The following is a 17,534-nucleotide window of genomic DNA, read 5'->3' as shown; positions in this document are numbered from 1 at the left end:
CCAAAGTGCTGAGGAGGGGGGGGGGGGATAGAAAAAAGTATTACCTACATAATTAAATGATGGTTCAAGCAGAGACGATGTATTCTAGAGACTTTGCACTGCCTTCTTACCTATGGTGTAATAGTTACTCAAGGAAGCCAATTCTCTGATTCACTTATCGATGACATACGATAGTGCTTTAAAGACTCTTTTACGTGAATTTAAATTAAATAAATACTGAGAAAAAAGTTTCATTTCCCGCAAATCTTCATAGCTCCTCTGGAGGTTATTTAATAATATATTCTGAGCAGTTACAACCCTTGAGGCGGTTACGAAGTATCTTGTGCGATGCAAGATGCGACGAATGTGGCCAGCCGAGGATCATAACACATGGATACAACTATTCAAACTCCAAGGATGCCCGTGTTGCAGATCCGAAAATATGAAGGCGTTTTGACTTCTGTAGCGCTCGAAGCGCCGTGGCTCAGCGCTGCGCAGCGTTAAAATCGCACCACAGCAAGCTGATTAGGTATTGAAATTGGTTGACCAAGCGATGGACAAAGAGAAACTAGATCGATTTTACTGGTGAAAGCGGATATTAGTAATGGGAAAAGGACGTAGTTAATAGACCGGCTAACGGCAATTCAAGAGGAACCCGATAGTGCGTCTGTCATTTTCTCTCTTGGTCTTTGACAACAACCCGTTTTCAATGAATAGGATAGCTTAATTTCCTCTTTTTCATCTTTCTCTGTCGTTTTATAGGTGTATCAATTTCAATAGTAAGCCCGCACTGATGCGACCCTGACAGACTACATGGGCTGAAAATATTTACCTGCACTATCTTCCTTCAAATTTGAATGTTCTTCAATTGCGTACTAATTAAAAGACAAGAGAAAGGGATGCACTGTGTAAATTTATGCCGTGAGCCCTGTAATGCGCATACACTTATGGGTCTCAGGACTCATGTCTTAATGCACATAGTTCCGTTTGGTAGAAATACGTTCATTTTGTCATTCCCTGGCGAATCCTACTTTTTCCCTGTCTTAGACAGCGGACCGCAGTCTTCAATAATCGACCGTTTCTATCAATAGGATCGCTATATTTTTTCTTAGTCTTTTTTATCTTTAACTTTGTCGATCAATTGCAATGATCAGGCCATTGCCGGTCATATTTCTACAAAAAATCGAATTCCTTGATCAATTTTCCAACCTTGAAACGAGCTTACGTCCCTCCATCAAAGGATCGACGAATCAAGACATTATCACGCATCAAATCGTCGCTCCTCCGACGAAAAGACACATCTCAATTTCCACGTGAGCTTTATTTTCCATACAAATCCATGCTTCCAAGACTCATGCGGAAATTGTTATACGCCCATACGTCAAAGGAGCGACGAAATGACGGTCGACGTCTATGACGATCTGGCAAGGCGGGAGCCCAGGATGCTGCGTACGAGATGAGGATGAGATGAATGGCTATAGGCGAAAGCATCTCTTCATCGAGGCGGTCATGGCATCGTGCATTCGAGGATTCGTGTCGGCGCAATTGCCCTTTCGGGGAAATGCATCCTGATCATCTTGATTGAGACGCATCGGATGCTCGGGTCCGAGAGGATTTCACAAAGCACAATCCAGGCAACATGACAATAGGACATTGAATCCAAGTTCTAGTGTCTAATTCTGTCGTGCTAAGGGAGAACGTCGTAAGAGCCTTCAGACGCTGCCAAGTTTCTTTTGATAAAAACCGGATTGGGTCAGTTCTGCCGTAATAAGGAAAAACTCCGTATGAACATTCGAGAGCTGTCAAATTTCCTCTCAGAAAATAGTTATTTTTGAAGAAAGGTATGAATCTATCTCCTTGAAATTTTTAGGAACCGCAGGTGGAGTTCAGAACAAAATTTTCGGAAAAATCGGAAGGAAAATCTTTACAAATTTTCCAGAAAACTGGTGTTTTGCCGTAAGAACACCTGAATGTTCATACGGCGTTCTTCCTAAGCACGGCAGAGTTGCGATGGTCACAGAATCGTGTTTCGATGCTTGATTCTTGTAGATCAGCTAAAAATAAAACCATCCAAACTCTCTACGTTCAATATTAGCCAAGATATCGCCTTTTAAAAAGCCGGATTTTAACGTCATCCACCGCGGTGGTGAGACCCTTGGTTTCTTCAACCTCGCTTTTATCAGTCAGTGATCACTGATTACTCACCATGATACTTGGATGAAAGCAAGGTGAAAAAAACCTGGGTGTCACCACCGCGATGGATGACATCAGAAACCTGACTTTTCAAAGGGCGATATCTTGGTTAGGTAGTATTGAACGTAGAAAGTTGCTGTTAGGACGGATCTTATTATTTTTAGCTGACCTACAAGAATCAAGCATAAAACCACGATTTTGTGACCAACGCAATTGACTCATTTACCGCGAAAATAGTGAATATTTTCCCCCGAAATTTTCAGACGATTTTGCACGCAATTTAATGTAAATATCTGAAATTTTAAAGGAAAAATATGCATGGATGCCGTAAAAATTACATTCTTTATCATTTCTATTCTATTTCTATTCTATTCTATCAAGGGAAACTTGGCAACTCTCGAATTTTCATGCGGTGTTCTTCCTTAGCACAGCAGAATTTAAGCCGAGTCGATTAGTCAAGAAATGCCTTGAAGGAGGAGTGGATTCTAGATTTTTCCTATGTGATTTAAGTTGTTTTTGAGTAATTTAAACACTTGAATTCATATGTGATACGCCCGTGGCAAGGGTTCGTGACGACCCACACTTACGCAAAAAAGGGAGGCACGCTTGAAATGACACAATTTTTCGGGGGGGGGGGGGGTGTCTGGAGGTAAGTGACATCTGACACAAAGGGAGAAGGAGAGGTCAAAGGTCGGGAAAAATGGGTTATGTGATTCATGGACAAACCCGCACTACTTTTCAGCAAAAAAAGGAAAGTTGTGAAAAGTGAGAGATGAATTAATCCGGGAAATCCAGGTACCTTCATTAATTATTGTAATAATAGGACGTATTTCTATCAAACGAAACTATGTAAATTATGACGTGAGCCCTGTTATGGACATATTCGTATGGGTCTCAGGGCTAATGTCTTAACGCACATAGTTCCGTTTGATAGAAATACATCCAATTAGTTTTCAGTTCAATGAAGACATTTTCTTTTGTGAGCTTGCACTGACCTTTCACCTGGGAAACCCGAAATGTAGGGATATTTTGGAAATCGAAGCCACTCTTTTGTTTTCGAAAACAACAAGGAAAACTTTGGAGACCTCGAGGGCTCGGAACTTCTGGTACTTTGGTCAGTCGAAGTCGCGCAGCCGTAGGGGTTGAGCTTGAGCGTAGAGGATAATCAAATCGGAAGTATATTTTATCGGAAATATATTCATCTCGGGACCGCGTGTGATAGTCGTGTTATTCAAGTGCATTACCGTCGGTGTAGTTTCGTGTTCGGTACTTTAGTTTCGTGTTCGATACTTTATTATTAAAATTTTTCTCTGTGAATTATTTCGTGAATATAGAAGGTGCAGTGAATAGTTGAACAATCTTACTTTCCGCAAGTTTTCTATCCGTCGAAAGTTTTAGTCTACGAGCCTCTACTTTTTCTGCCCAGTACGATAGTTTGCCGTGTTTCATAATTAGTGGAGTTCCAGTTTGTCACTCGTATCGGTTGTCATTGCGCGGATTTTCGGTAGTGCTTTTTCAGTGATATTTCTGTGAAGTTTGATTTAAGGATATCGTTTCGGAAGTCATTTTGCTCGCGTGTATTTCTCAGCGTTGATTCGGTATGTCGCTTGATGTCATCAACAAAATGTTTTTTTTTTCTTTTCTTCTTTTTTTACGAGAGAAGTGTGGTTACATTTAATATCAGTGACTTAAGTGTGAAACCACGTATTTCCAGTCAATTTTATGCTACCATTTTATTTTTCGAGGAAAATTAAGTCGACTGTTTGGCTTGATATCTTTACAGAACACTGAAAAAAAACACATTGGATCTAGAGTCCAGACTCTTGAAAACATTGACAAGAAAAAATACTTTTGATTCAATCGGATTTTTGCTTGAATCAAAACGAAATCCGCTTAAATTAAGAGGCTTGGTTTTTAATTTAAGTTAGATTCTGATTGAATCAAGAGTACTGTTTCTTGTTGATGTTTTTTAAGAGTCTGGACTCTAGATCCAATGTGTTTTTAATCCCGTGAATATCTTGCTAAATGAGAGGAAAAATCGAGGTAGTTTTCAAGGAATAAGTTGACTAGTTTTACCAAGAAAAAATAAAGTGTAACAGGAGGTCCGGGACGTCGCAGACGGAGATAGGTGGTTTCGCACTTCGGCCATCGATATATAATTTGAGAATCCCTGTGGGCGATAACTTTTGATTTTCTCGAGATTTTTTTCACGATCAGTGGAGTTATCGAGATATTCAGCGTATTGAAATGTGTTGCAATTTTTTGCATTTGCGAAGTACCTAACTTCTTCATAAATCGATGGCCAAAGTGGAAAATCATGCATTTCTATTGTGGTGTCATAAAATTTCCACCTTTATTTTATTTTTTCAAAGAGAAACAAGCAAACTTCATAGATTGAAATTTATACAAAGTATTCTGCAAACATTGAAAAAAAATCACGGAAGTTTTAAAGAAATTAGGTAGACCAGTTCCCCCGAGAAAAAATGAAGTATGACAGAAAATCTGTTGAGTAGCAGACGGAAACGCGTGTTTCTACACTTAAGGTGATTCGATGGACGCGATACTTTGTGTCAGAACGGCATGCGATATATCGCATCAGATTTTTTCAGCTACTCGTCATTTTTCTCCAATTTTGAGATCGCAATTCTGTTGTCAGGAGACTAAAGCACTCACTTACCAATTTTAACAAAGAAATTCAACGTAACAAAGGCGTGGTTTTTTAGAGAGAAAACATCGCATTCGATACTGATATTGAAACTGCACTTGAATGCGATATTTTCTCTCTAAAAAACCACGCCTTTATTACGTTGAATTTCTTTGTTAAAATTGGTAAGCGAGTGCTTTAGTCTCCTGACAACAGAATTGCGATCTCAAAATTGGAGAGGAATGACGAGTAGCTGAAAAAATGGAACCAATGGATGCGATATATCGCATGCCTTTCTGACACTAAATATGGCGTCCATCAAATCTCCTTAAGTCGTCGATATAAAAATGTTTAATCGTTGAAAATTGATTATTATTGAATACATTATGTGAGAATATTGTAATTTTGTGGTAAAAAAAGCAGTTTTATTCCATTATTTTTCAACATTATTTCAATTTATTTGTTTAGCTGTTCCATATACTAGACAATGTGCAACAATGCGTTACGTTGAATTTATCTCTAAAAGGGTTTAATTTTTTTCTTTGCAGCCAACATTCGAGAAGAGGATGAACGAGGATGGAAATCTTCACCCTCCGCATCAGAGCTGTTCCTGACCTTGCAGATCATCGCTTCTTCACGGTAAGATCTCTCAAGCTTCCTCCTATGTCGAAAATTAAGGTGATTCGATGAACGCCATATTTTGTGACAGAACGGCATGCGATATATAGCATCGATTAGTTCCATTTTTCCGGCGACTCGTCATTTTTCTCGAATTTTGAAATCGCAATTCTATTGTCAGGAGACTAAATAATTCACTTACCAATTTTGATGAACAAATTCAAAGTATTAAAGGCGTGAGGAAAATAGAGGAGAAATACTGCATTCGAATGGGATATTTTGTCTCATAAAAAAAACCCACGACTTCATTACGATGAATTTGTTTGTCAAAATTTGGTAGGTGAATTCTTTAGTCTCCTGACAACAGAATTGCAATCTCAAAATTCGAGAAAAATGACGAGTAGCTGAAAAAATGAAACTAATCGACGCGATATTTCGCATGTCGTTCTGGCAAAAAAAATATGGCGTTCATTGAATCACCTCAACTTCTAATGAATCGGTTACTGTCAATAATTTCAATTCTTGAAATGGGCTGCTAAAAAATTTGAGGGGCTTGGAGGACAAGGCGCATAAGTGCAGTTTTTGAAAAAGTTGAGATTTTAATGATTTCAAGTAAAACTAGTCTAAGTGCATGTTTTTGTGAAAAATTCCCTCTAAAATTTCAATTTTTAAGCTTCAAAAAGTCAGTTTGAACTTTCTTTCCGCCATAAGGATCCGTGTGATTTTGAGACTTTAAACACATATTTCTCGATAGTGATTTCAAGTAAAACTAGTCTTAGTGCATATTTTGTGAAAAATTCTCTCTCAAATTTCAATTTTTAAGCTTCAAAAAGTCAGTTTGAACTTTCTTTCCGCCATAAGGATCCATGTAATTTCGAGACTTCAAACACATATCTCTCCAGGTAGCAAAAACTGCACTTACGCGCTTTGTCCTACAAGCCTCTCATTCTTCCTCAACGCTATCATCGCCGCTGTCATCATTCAGGCGATTTTAGGTAAAATCAACTTAAGGTGATTCGATGGACGCCATATTTTGAGTCAGAATGCCATGCGATATATCGCAACAGATTTTTTCAGCTACTCGTCATTTTACTCCAATTTGAGATCGCAATTCTGTTGTCAGGAGACTAAAGCACTTACTTACCAATTTTAACAATGAAATTCAACGTAACAAAGGCGTGGTTTTTTTTAGAGAGAAAACATCGCATTCGATACTGATATCGAAAGTGCACTCGAATGCGATATTTTCTCTCTAAAAAAACCACGCCTTTATTACGTTGAATTTCATTGTTAAAATTGGTAAGCTAGTGCTCTAGTCTCCTGACAACAGAATTGGGATCTCAAAATTCGACAAAAATGAAGAGTAGCTGAAAAAATGAAACTAATCGACGCGATATTTCGCACGTCGTTCTGGCACAAAATATGGCGTTCATCCAATTTTTAAGCTTCAAAAAGTCAGTTTGAACTTTCTTTCCGCCATAAGGATCCATGTAATTTCAAAACTTCAAACACATATTTCTCGAGGTAGCAAAAACTGCACTTACGCGCTTTGTCCTACAAGCCCCTCATTCTTCCTCAACGCTGATCATCGCCGCTGTCATCATTCGGGCGATTTTAGGTAGAATCAACTTAACTACATTTTGTCGCTCCTCTGACGTAAGGGCGTAACTTGATTTCTACGTGACCCCTGTGCTCCGTATAACTCTATGCTTTCTAAGGCTCATGCAAAAATCTAGATACGCCCTTACGTCTGAGGAGCGACGATTTGACGGTGCTTAGTTTTTCATGATGTACTGTTTCTGTAATACTGCAGAACTACGGAACATAATGCCTTTTAACTGTCTTATTTTTCCAAGATTCTGTAGAATAAACTATTCACTGAATTAGCTACGACAGGATTCAGCTTCATTTTTTGTCATTTCTCGGACGAAGAAACGTAATTCCATTCCAAGGTTGTCAAATTGATTCAAAGAATTCAATTTTTCACAAACACGAGAAAGCGAAATCTTTATCCAAAATTTATTTTCTTTTTTCATGAGATAAGCGGAAAAATCAGTGAAATGTACAATTAATACCTAACATTTTCCTTTACAAATTCAAATTTACGAGGCGAAATCTGGCAACAATGAAATGGACCACATTTTGCAAAAAGGAACTACTATTTCTGGCTCATTTTAGAAACAACGTATATGCCATTGGTTTCCCTGTGCAGAACGGTGGTTTTATGGAAGAGTCAGAAATAGTGGTTCCTTATTGCAAAATGTACTCCAAATGTAGTTATGTTCTTTCGTGGGAGGTAACGACGAATTGGACTGCATTTTGCAATTTGGAACTATAAATTCTGGCTCATCTGAAAAAAAAACACTTATGTGCATAGGGATACTAATGGCACATGCGTTTTTTTTAAACCGGGCCAGAATTTATAGTTCCAAATTGCAAAATGCAGTCCAATTGAGGGAGGAAAATAGATTAAAGCGTCCCAATGAGTGGCTCCGTTTCGTCGCTCTTCTGACGAAAGGGCGAATCTCAATTTCCTCGTGAGCCCTGGGTCACATTCAAATCCATGCTTTCTGCGGTTCATGTGAAAAGTGAGATACGTCCTTATGTCAGAGGAGCGACCTTTTTTGAAACCCTGGGATTTCATTCGTACGTGACCGAAATGAAACCTTATGATGAGACAAGCCTCCGGTAAAAAATTTAGCTTGAGAATACGCTTGGTTTTGGACAGTGGCGTGGCGTGAATTGCGATGTATCGATTCTCATGCCATTTAAAGCTATGGTAAAGAATCGATTATTAAGGTGTTCGCTGCGAACACCCTGTCTATCGATCCTTTTTCATAGGTTTAAATGGCATGACAATCGATATATCGCAATTCACGCCACGCCATTGGTTTTGGAGCTACAGCGTTGCAAAGTTTGCATGTTTGAGTCTTAAAAATCTTCATATTTTTGAGGAATTTCTTCCAAAAGCCAATTTCAGAGTAATGTAAGTAACAAGTAATGTAAGTTTCAAGTAAACATGACGCGTAACTGAAAAATTATAAGAAAATCCGTAGTAAAAAGTTTCAAATTGTGGATGAGCCGTTAATAGCAGTACAACGTTGCAAAAATTACATTCTTGCCCTTTAAAAATACCCATTTTTTATAGTTTTGTATATTGTAACAGTATTTGAGACATAAAATATACAATTGGAGATACTCGCAGACTCATAGTAAAATTTATATCAGTATACGATAATTTTAGGCAATGCAGCGTTGCAAAGTTTAGACGTATAGCATAGATTTAATCAGTATACGATAATTTTGGGCAATACAGCGTTGCAAAGTTTACATCTTTCATCTATGAAAATGTCTACTTTTTATTGTTATTGTATTGGAGACAAGATACAATATGAGTTAATGGTTAATAGTGTGAAGCGAAATGTGAGGCTTTATGTTGATCCTGGGTAACAATTGCATTAAAATAACTTCGTTGCAAATTTTATCTGCTTTTCTTTTAACATTCGATTGTATAAAATTAGTTAAATATAAGGATACTTCGAATAGTTATTTTACTTTAAAATGTAATTCCAGAGGATTTTTGGAATACAATGGATGATTCAGCATCAGCGTTGCTTTCAAGATCTGAAATATTCTGCCTAGACTTAGTTGCAAATTCAACCTTTTTTAGGTGTAATGAAGAAACTAACATAGGATATGGAGGCGTTTGGGTTTTTTTTAAGTAGAAATAAATCTTGATACAGACGATACATTCATTATGCCTTAAAAAACTGAGTATGTTGAACGTAAGAATGGAAGATTTTGAAAATATTAAAGAAAAGAAAAAAAAATGCAAAGTAAATTAAATGAACGAAAAATAATAAATACACCAACAAAACAATAAATATAATTTAAAACCTAAATAGAATATTTAAATCACTGTTGCGTTAATGTATAAAAAACCCAGACGCCTCCTTAAGAGAGAATTTTAAAATTATTTAAATATGACTTTTGGAGGGTGAAAGTTTAAAATTGGCATCATGTTGAGGCGTTTTCTAAAGATTTGAAGGCAAGACAGGACTGATACTGAAGCATCACATGAATAAAATATTTTGAAGGAAGAAGATAAAAAACTATAAAAGATACAAAAATAAAAAAAAATGAAAAATAATGTACGGTAGAAAGTCATATAAAAATGAAAGAAAAAAATGTCAATGTAAATAAAAAAATAAGCAAAATCAAATAACTACTGGAAGCATCTTTATTTTAAAATCGTCTATTATTTATTGCTTGGAGAGAATTGTGAATAAACTTGGCGAAAGTATTATTGCAAAAACCAATTGTCACTTGGAACAGACATCAGACCTTGATATTTTGGATTGATATGAGGGATGATACCCATTGATTTTATCTTAAACTGGAAAAAAAAATTTTTAAAAAAAAATCATGTTTCGTTGAGTTCAAAATTGTAAGCTTGGCAACGCTGTATCACTACAAATCAATCTCACATCTGCAGATAACGTTGATGGTTTCTTTCATAAAAAAAAAAAACAAAAAAAAAACAAAAAAAAACAAAAAAAAAAACAAAAAAAAAAAAAAAAAAAAAAAAAACAAAAAAAAAACAAACAAACAAACACTGAACTTAAAAGTAAAAACATTTTTAAAGCTTATATACATAAACTTTGCAACGCTGTATCGTTAAATCTATACTTACACTCGCGGTAAAACTTTTACACAAGAATAATCTTATCATAGAATTTCAGCTAAACCACATTATCATACCTTTAGGTGGTCAATAAGTTCGTTTTTTAATTCAAAAACGGAACAAAATGAGCATTTTTATAGGTCTGTGATGTCAAGTTTGCAACGTTGTATCAACAGAATTAGCAGCATTAACGTAGAAAAATTATTTATTATTAACGTATTTTTTTTAGAAAAATGTACACTGACTGTTGATAAAATGTTTTAAAATATCATGAAACATCCAATGACAGTTGTTTACAGAAAGTAAGATACTTGATAATACGATAATCTTTATAGCTTAAATATGGAAACTTGTCAACGCTGTATTTCTAAAACCAGACGTATCCTCAAGTTAAGATTTTTACTGGAGACATGGGTCATCATAGAGCAAAGTAACGATATGTAACAATTTTGGAAGATTATTCATGAATTTCCAGAGTGCCTCGTGTCTTTGGAAGAATTTTTGACGAGCCGGGGTCTAAAAGTGCGTCGTGGTGGAAATTAACTGTTAAACCTTGTTAGGTTATCGACTGCTTTACTTCCTTCTTGCCTTCAATCTGGTGAAGATTGAGCAGAGAGCGCCGAGAGCGGTCTGAGTCAACGTTACTTAATTTGAACTAAATTTTGCAATTCGGAGCTACAATTTCTGGCTCATCTACACGGAAAAAACAAGACTAGTGTTGAGCACTACTGGCCGTTTAGTGGGGAGTAGTTGAGGGCTGGCGTCTAAGCGCTGTACAGCTCAACGCCGGAAGGCAGTACAAGTGGGCACTGAACATGAGTAGTGCTAATCAGATGCCGCGAGACGTAGTTGCGCTTAACAGGTGTAAATTCACCCATAAGACGTCGGAGTCACGATAGCCTGGTGGTATCGCGCTGGTCTTCCACCGGCGCGGTCCGAGTTCGGTCCCAGACGGAGGCGTTTCATATTTTACGCTCGCTCCAAAGTCACTTTATGGCTTGGCACTACTTCTTCCTTAGTGACCCAGCCTCGAGCTGTTTAGTGCCCAGCACTACTCTGACTTGCTGGCTCCATTTGATCTAACCCTCGTTAGTGCCCAGCACTAACATGTAGGTCCCAACCCTAAGCTCGTTTTTTCCGTGTATAAAAACACTTATGTGCATTTGATACTATGGGTACTTACGTTGTTTCTAAACTTGAGACACAAATTTTAGTGCTCAATTGCAAAATGCAGTCCATTTGTGTGTGGATCTGTGTAAAAAGAGCTTCTCCTCCGGAAGAAAATTGTTCTTAACTTTTTGCGAACACATGAACAACATTTTTCTACAACCTACACGGAAAAAACAAGACTAGTGTTGAGCACTACTGGCCGTTTAGTGGGGAGTAGTTGAGGGCTGGCGTCTAAGCGCTGCACAGCTCAACACCGGAAGGCAGTACAGGTGGGCACTGAACATGAGTAGTGCTAATCAGATGCCGCGAGACGTAGTTGCGCTTAACAGGTGTAAATTCACCCATAAAACGTTGGAGCCACCATAGCCTGGTGGTAACGCGCTGGTCTTCCACCGGCGCGGTCCGAGTTCGGTCCCAGACGGAGGCGTTTCATATTTTACGCTCGCTCCAAAGTCACTTTATGGCTTGGCACTACTTCTTCCTTAGTGACCCAGCCTCGAGCTGTTTAGTGCCCAGCACTACTCTGACTTGGTGGCTCCATTTGACCTAACCCTCGTTAGTGTCCAGCACTAACATGTAGGTCCCAACCCTAAGCTCGTTTTTTCCGTGTAGGAATTTTTGTCTTCAAGCTTCACGACAGTTTTTGAGATTTAGGATCAAAGTTCCTGAATAAAGGAATTTTGTCCCCAGAAAGATAGGTCTCCTCTTACAGATCTGGTCACTAGTAAAAGGGGCCCGGCATATAGTTATGAAAGGTAGCTTCCACATGAATAATAAGTTTTCCTCCGCTCCAATAGCCTCCAGACTCATTTGGACCACATTTTGCACTTGGGAACTATAATTTCTGACTCAGTTTAGAAATAACTTATGAGCCATTAGTTTCCCGATGCACAAAAGTGTTTTTAAGGATGAGCCAGAAATTTTAGTTCCTAATTGCAAAATGTAGTCCATTTAACCCTCGTCTGTCACATATAAGTAGAACTGACCAGACGTTTAAATGTAAAACTTGTCTCCCGTACGAAGGAATGTAACTCCATTCCAAGGTCACCAAATTGACTCAAACAATTAATTTATTTTACAAAGTTATGCCTGTGCAATTTTCAGGCACAACTTTGTAAAACAAATTAATGAAAATGTGCCTGTGTAATTTTTATTTTAATTTTGCATGAAATCTCGGGGAAAATTATCAATGAAATTTCCAGTTAGGAAAGTTCAAGATCCTCCTACTTAATATCCAATTTGCGAGGGGACATTTGGCAACATTGAAATGAAGTTACGTTCTTTCACGCGGGAAACGATGAGCCCTCTTAAGTTTAGTTTTACTGTGCCGAGGCAAGTGAACCACCAAAACTTTCATTATTGGTATACTAGAGGTTGTTTTGCAAAACGAAAAAAATTCCGCCTGAGGTTACTGTTTTACGACTAATATTTATAATTCGTCTTGATCAGTTTTGCTCTTTCAATGACAATTTGTATTGAAAGTGTTGATTTACGACATTATGGTGGTAGTTTTTGTGTAATTTTTGGTTTGTTGGGTAGCCAGTGCTATGGGTTAAAATAAACTGTTAAATCACGTTAACTTGAAATTCAGGAACTTAATAGTCGAAGCTTTTCGGCCTCAACCGTCGTCAGGACTTAGCAAAAAGCACAGTTTGAGACAATAAATGATTAATTTTGATTAATATCAGTTCATACATATGATGAACGAGTGTGTTTCGGTGTAGTTGTGTTTCATTGAGTTTCATTGAGTTTCTTATTGATTCAACGTTATTTCTGCCGAAATAAATGATGAAAAATGGACGGCTCGTGCAGTGGCGTGGCGTGCTTTGCGATATATCGGCCATTTAAACCTATGGAAGAGGATCGATAAACAGGGTGTTCGTAGCGAACACCTTAATAATCGATTTTTTACCATGGATTTAAATGGCATAACAATCGATATATCGCAATTCACACCACGCCACTGGGATCGCGAGTTCTTCTGTCCTCAGGACTTTTGTCTAGGAATGAGATTCTTGATTATAAATAAGATGATCAACATTTTTCTATTGCTCACCATTTTGAGACTTTTCCTCACTTCGAATGAAGTGACCGAATCAATTCCTTCGTCAATTCTCTGTCTCGGTGACGGAGTGTGCGTTTGTCTTCTGAAGCACTGTCAGAAGTCTATTACTGGCTACTAGATTCCCTGGGGATCAAATAGACTATATTCTACGATAAAAAAACTACTATTTACGGCTCATTCGTGAAAGTACCTCTTCGCATAGGGTAAAATCAAAGTTTGAGGAGAGGGAGAAGAATAGAAAGAGGAGGAAGAAGAAGATAAGAGAAAGAACAGGAAGAAAAGAGAGAAGAGAGGAGAGAAAAGAAGAGACATGGGAGAAGAAGAAGAGAAGAATAGAGAGAACATAAAAGAGAATAAAACAGTGAAATAGCACACAGTAAAACAGTGAGAGGGAAATTGAGAAGGAAAGCGCGAGAAGGAAAGCGAGAAGGAAATTGAGAGGGAAAACGGGAAGGAAAGCGAGAAGGAAATTGAGAAGGAAAGCGAGAAGGAAAGCGAGAAGGAAAGCGAGAAGGAAAGCAAGAGGAAAAGCGAGCAGAAAAGTGAGAAGAAAATCGAGAGGAAAAGCGAGAGGAAACGTGGGAAGAGAGAGAAAAGGGTCTGGTGCCGGAGCCTCCTCGTGGTGGACCTGGGGCGGGTCTCTGACCCGTGCCAAACGCCGGCAAACCTGTTGTGATTCTGCACCCTCCCTCGCCTCTGGTTGTTAGCCCATATCTCTTCACACATCGTAACGAGCAATTTAGGATCAAGCGCATCCTTGGTACGTTATTACCTTGGTTGTTAGCCCATATCCCTAATACGCTCGGGCATGGATCAACCGCTTCCTCGGTGCCCTGCTTCGCGCGCAGCAGGGCTGTTTACACCTTGGATGTTAGGCCATATCCATTGCAGCCTTGGATCAAGCGGAACCTTGGTACGTTATTACCTTGGTTGTTAGCCCATATCCCTGGCTTACGGAAGAGATCAAGCGGAACCTTAGGAACATGAGGGGAACGATGATCTTCAGAGGACCACTGATAGTAGTTAGGCCATATCCTTGAACCGCGAGGTGCAAGGATCAACCGGTACACAGTGGTATGAAAATCCCGATCTGTGACCGACTTTGCGCGATTCGCCAGTGACCAATTGCAGGGGTGACCGATCGAAGCCTGGCAATCCTGTACTGGTCAACCTCCGGTATCTGCCGATGCTTGCGCATTAAGTCTAAAGCCGTCATCCCCCCCGGGACACTTTAGACCAGGCAAAGTCGGAACCGGAGGGTCGGACACCTCTCAAACGGGCTGGTGGTTGGGGCGATGTTGCAGATTGAAGTAGGTTTTGATGCAGGAGAGCCGAATACTTCACGAGAGTTCCGGGGCCTCGTGGCTCAGGGTATTCTGTTCTCCTGGGCCGAACAAGCCGGACAAAGTTTCAGCAATCTCTATCTCTGTAGAGAGTATCCAGTTACGAGTTTGTTGTCTCACTGCTGGATCGCACGGTGGTAGAGGAGTTCCCTGCATTCGGTCATTGGCGAATTGTTCACTGTTGTGAGTGAGGGTGCGCCCAGAACGCCAACCCAACTCTTCATGGCATGAGATCTTTAATAATTATTAAATTTTAAAAAAAATTTTAAAAATAAGGTTATCCTTATTAAATCTCACTAACAACAAAGGCATGAGCCCCATGCCTTTGTCTTTTAAATTTCTTCTCCATTTTTCAAAATTTCTTCTCTATTTTTTCAAAATTTCTTCAAAATTTTGAATTTCAAATTAACGTATGCCATGGGAGTTGTAAGTTGGACGGTGGAAGCGTGCCGTCTGATGTCGGTTCCTCCTCGTGGTGGACGGTGGAAACGAGGGTTTTACCTTCGGCTAAACGCCGACAAAATATGTGCTGGTTTGGTAGTAACACACACACAATTCTTTTATTTTGATTTGTTTACTTATTAATTTTTTTTCTCAGTACTTGAAAAAAGTCCAGACTTTTGGAGCAAATTCCCTGACTTTTCCATGTTTTCCAGGCCATTTTTTTCCATGACTTTTCCAGGTTTTCCAGATCGCTGGGAACCCTGTAAAATATCTTTTAAATTTAGTAAGGAGAAACCAAGTAACATCAAAATGTATCATAGAAAAAGATATTTAAAGAGCCCTCCCCGTCCATAGCGCTCAAAACAGTGTTTAAAAATAAACTTTGGGCTCACATTTTGATTGCAAAAAATAATAATTCATTTCTATTCAACATCGTTGTACAGGACCACTCAGATACGATACAGGAGAGCGCCTTCAAACCAGCCAAGTATTCTTAATGCGAAATTCTGATACCACTATTCGTGCGCAACGACAGTCATTTTGCATAGTCGGCCAATTGAAGGCAAATCATTGACCCAGGCGACTGGGTACGAATTTCAGCAATTTGATACGTGTTTTATAGGGAATAAAACCTTCGGGGATGCCCTACCTGGCATCCAATAATCTCAGCCATCCGGGGGTGCTCCACTTAACATCCAAGAAAAAAAATCAAAGCCTGGCTTTGATTTTGTTGCAGGAATTTCATAATATTAAGATAGAGACTGTAGGACTTAATTTTTCCCAGTTGAAGTCAGCCCGTTTCTTTAACAAAGAACTAACTGGTTCCTTTGCATAAGGCAGCGTTAGGTTCCTTTCTTTCTTCCGGGTTAATGTGGCAGTCTGTGACCCCCTAACCTTTGCACCATTGTCAACGTAACAAGCTTAATTGTATGCAAAATCTTAACCGCGCGTTCTAATAACCTTTCGCGCTGATGTCAATACGAAACATTGAAAGTCGTCGGTGCAGGAAATACTTGCAGCGTTAAAACACTATCTGGGGGCACTGCTGAGCATTACCTACTTTGTCCGCGCGACCTTGGGGTTCCGCATCCCTTCGACTCGCCATTTGATCCGATTAACACACATTCCGGCGGAACTTTAGCATTGCCAGCTTACGAGAGAATGCACGGATATTCTGACACGTTGACGAAGAATGTCACATCGCCATCTCCAGCCAAAGTATCATAAGTGCCATGTGAAGTTTAAAAATATCCGCCGCTATTTCATTTTTTTACCAAAAATTTTGCAACGAAGCTGTCCGATTTCATTGAATTTTCTTCATGCTGCCGGTAAAATTCAGTGAAATTTTCAAACAGATTCAACCAACAATTTCTCTGTGAAAAAAAAAATTGGCAGCGGAAATTTTTAGACGTCGCATGGCGCTTGTGATACTTTGGCCGGAAGGTGACGACATAAGCATCAAAACGTTCCCGAAGTCCTCCAAATAAAATATTTATTTTTCAGAAAAGTTGAGAATATTTTCCCTGGTCAGGTTGAACTAGTGTAGCGGATGATCATTGGAAAATTTACAGAGGGTGATTTGCAAGTTTTCCGGAAAATTTTCTATACATTGAAGAGAATTTGTCAACGTTTTAGTGTTCGTAGGGTAGATTTAACGCGGAGATCGGAATGTTTTTCAGAGATTTGACAACTTTGCAAGTAATCCTCCAATCACAGCGACTAGAGCTTGGAGCTGGGCAAATTCGTTCTTAAAGCGCCGGCAGAGATAGACGATGGTGCTGAATATTCTCTCAAAAGACGCTTTTCCATATCGTGCGTTCCGATGGTTCACACGTTTCCCCGCTGCGAACCAATTTAGAACGCGGGATTGCAAAATTGTGCTATAAGCAAGCAGTTTTCTCCATTCCTGGTTGCAAAGTGCGCATATTTTAATAGCACAATGTGGCAACTTAGAGCGCTACCCACGTGCGGGTGGACTACCGTGTTCTATTGGAGTTACTTAACCACCCGCTCAATTGCTTTAACAAGGACGAAATCAACTCATTGCGGACTATGATTTTAGCACGATTTTTCCCAGACGCTTTTGTCGTTTTCCCTGACTTTTTAAAATTCTCTGACATTTCCCAGTTTTCCCAGGATTGCCACAGCATTTGGAAGATATAATTTTCTGACATTTCCCGGTTCTCCTATGATTGCCACAGCATTTGAAAGTTAAAATTCTCTGACATTTCCCTGATTTCCCTGACAAAGAGTAAAATTCCCTGACAGTTGAAGATATGCCTGATGGTTAAAAAGACATAATTTGAAATAGTTTTCAGGCAAAATTTGTTGTTCAAAACGTCAAACCCATTCTCAGAGGCAGATCAAGGTGAATTAACAATTTTTCCCGAACAT

The 17,534-nt window shown here is 38.9% G+C and overlaps 1 protein-coding gene and 1 long non-coding RNA gene across 5 annotated transcripts in view; one reads left to right on the top strand and one right to left on the bottom strand.

Moving 5' to 3' along the window:
* Positions 1-17,534, bottom strand: part of LOC109039853 (glutamate receptor ionotropic, kainate 2) — a 68,126-nt gene that overhangs the window by 25,376 nt on the left and 25,216 nt on the right. The window lies entirely within an intron of this gene.
* Positions 4,965-10,786, top strand: LOC140224576 (uncharacterized). The gene is made up of 2 exons (XR_011899853.1): positions 4,965-5,455; positions 10,594-10,786. It is a non-coding gene; the product is annotated as an uncharacterized lncRNA (long non-coding RNA).

This window comes from Bemisia tabaci, chromosome 5 (assembly GCF_918797505.1).
Source record: "Bemisia tabaci chromosome 5, PGI_BMITA_v3".
NCBI lineage: Eukaryota > Metazoa > Arthropoda > Insecta > Hemiptera > Aleyrodidae > Bemisia > Bemisia tabaci.
The sequence above is the reverse complement of the archived record's forward strand: the minus strand, read 5'-3'. Positions and strand labels throughout refer to the sequence as shown.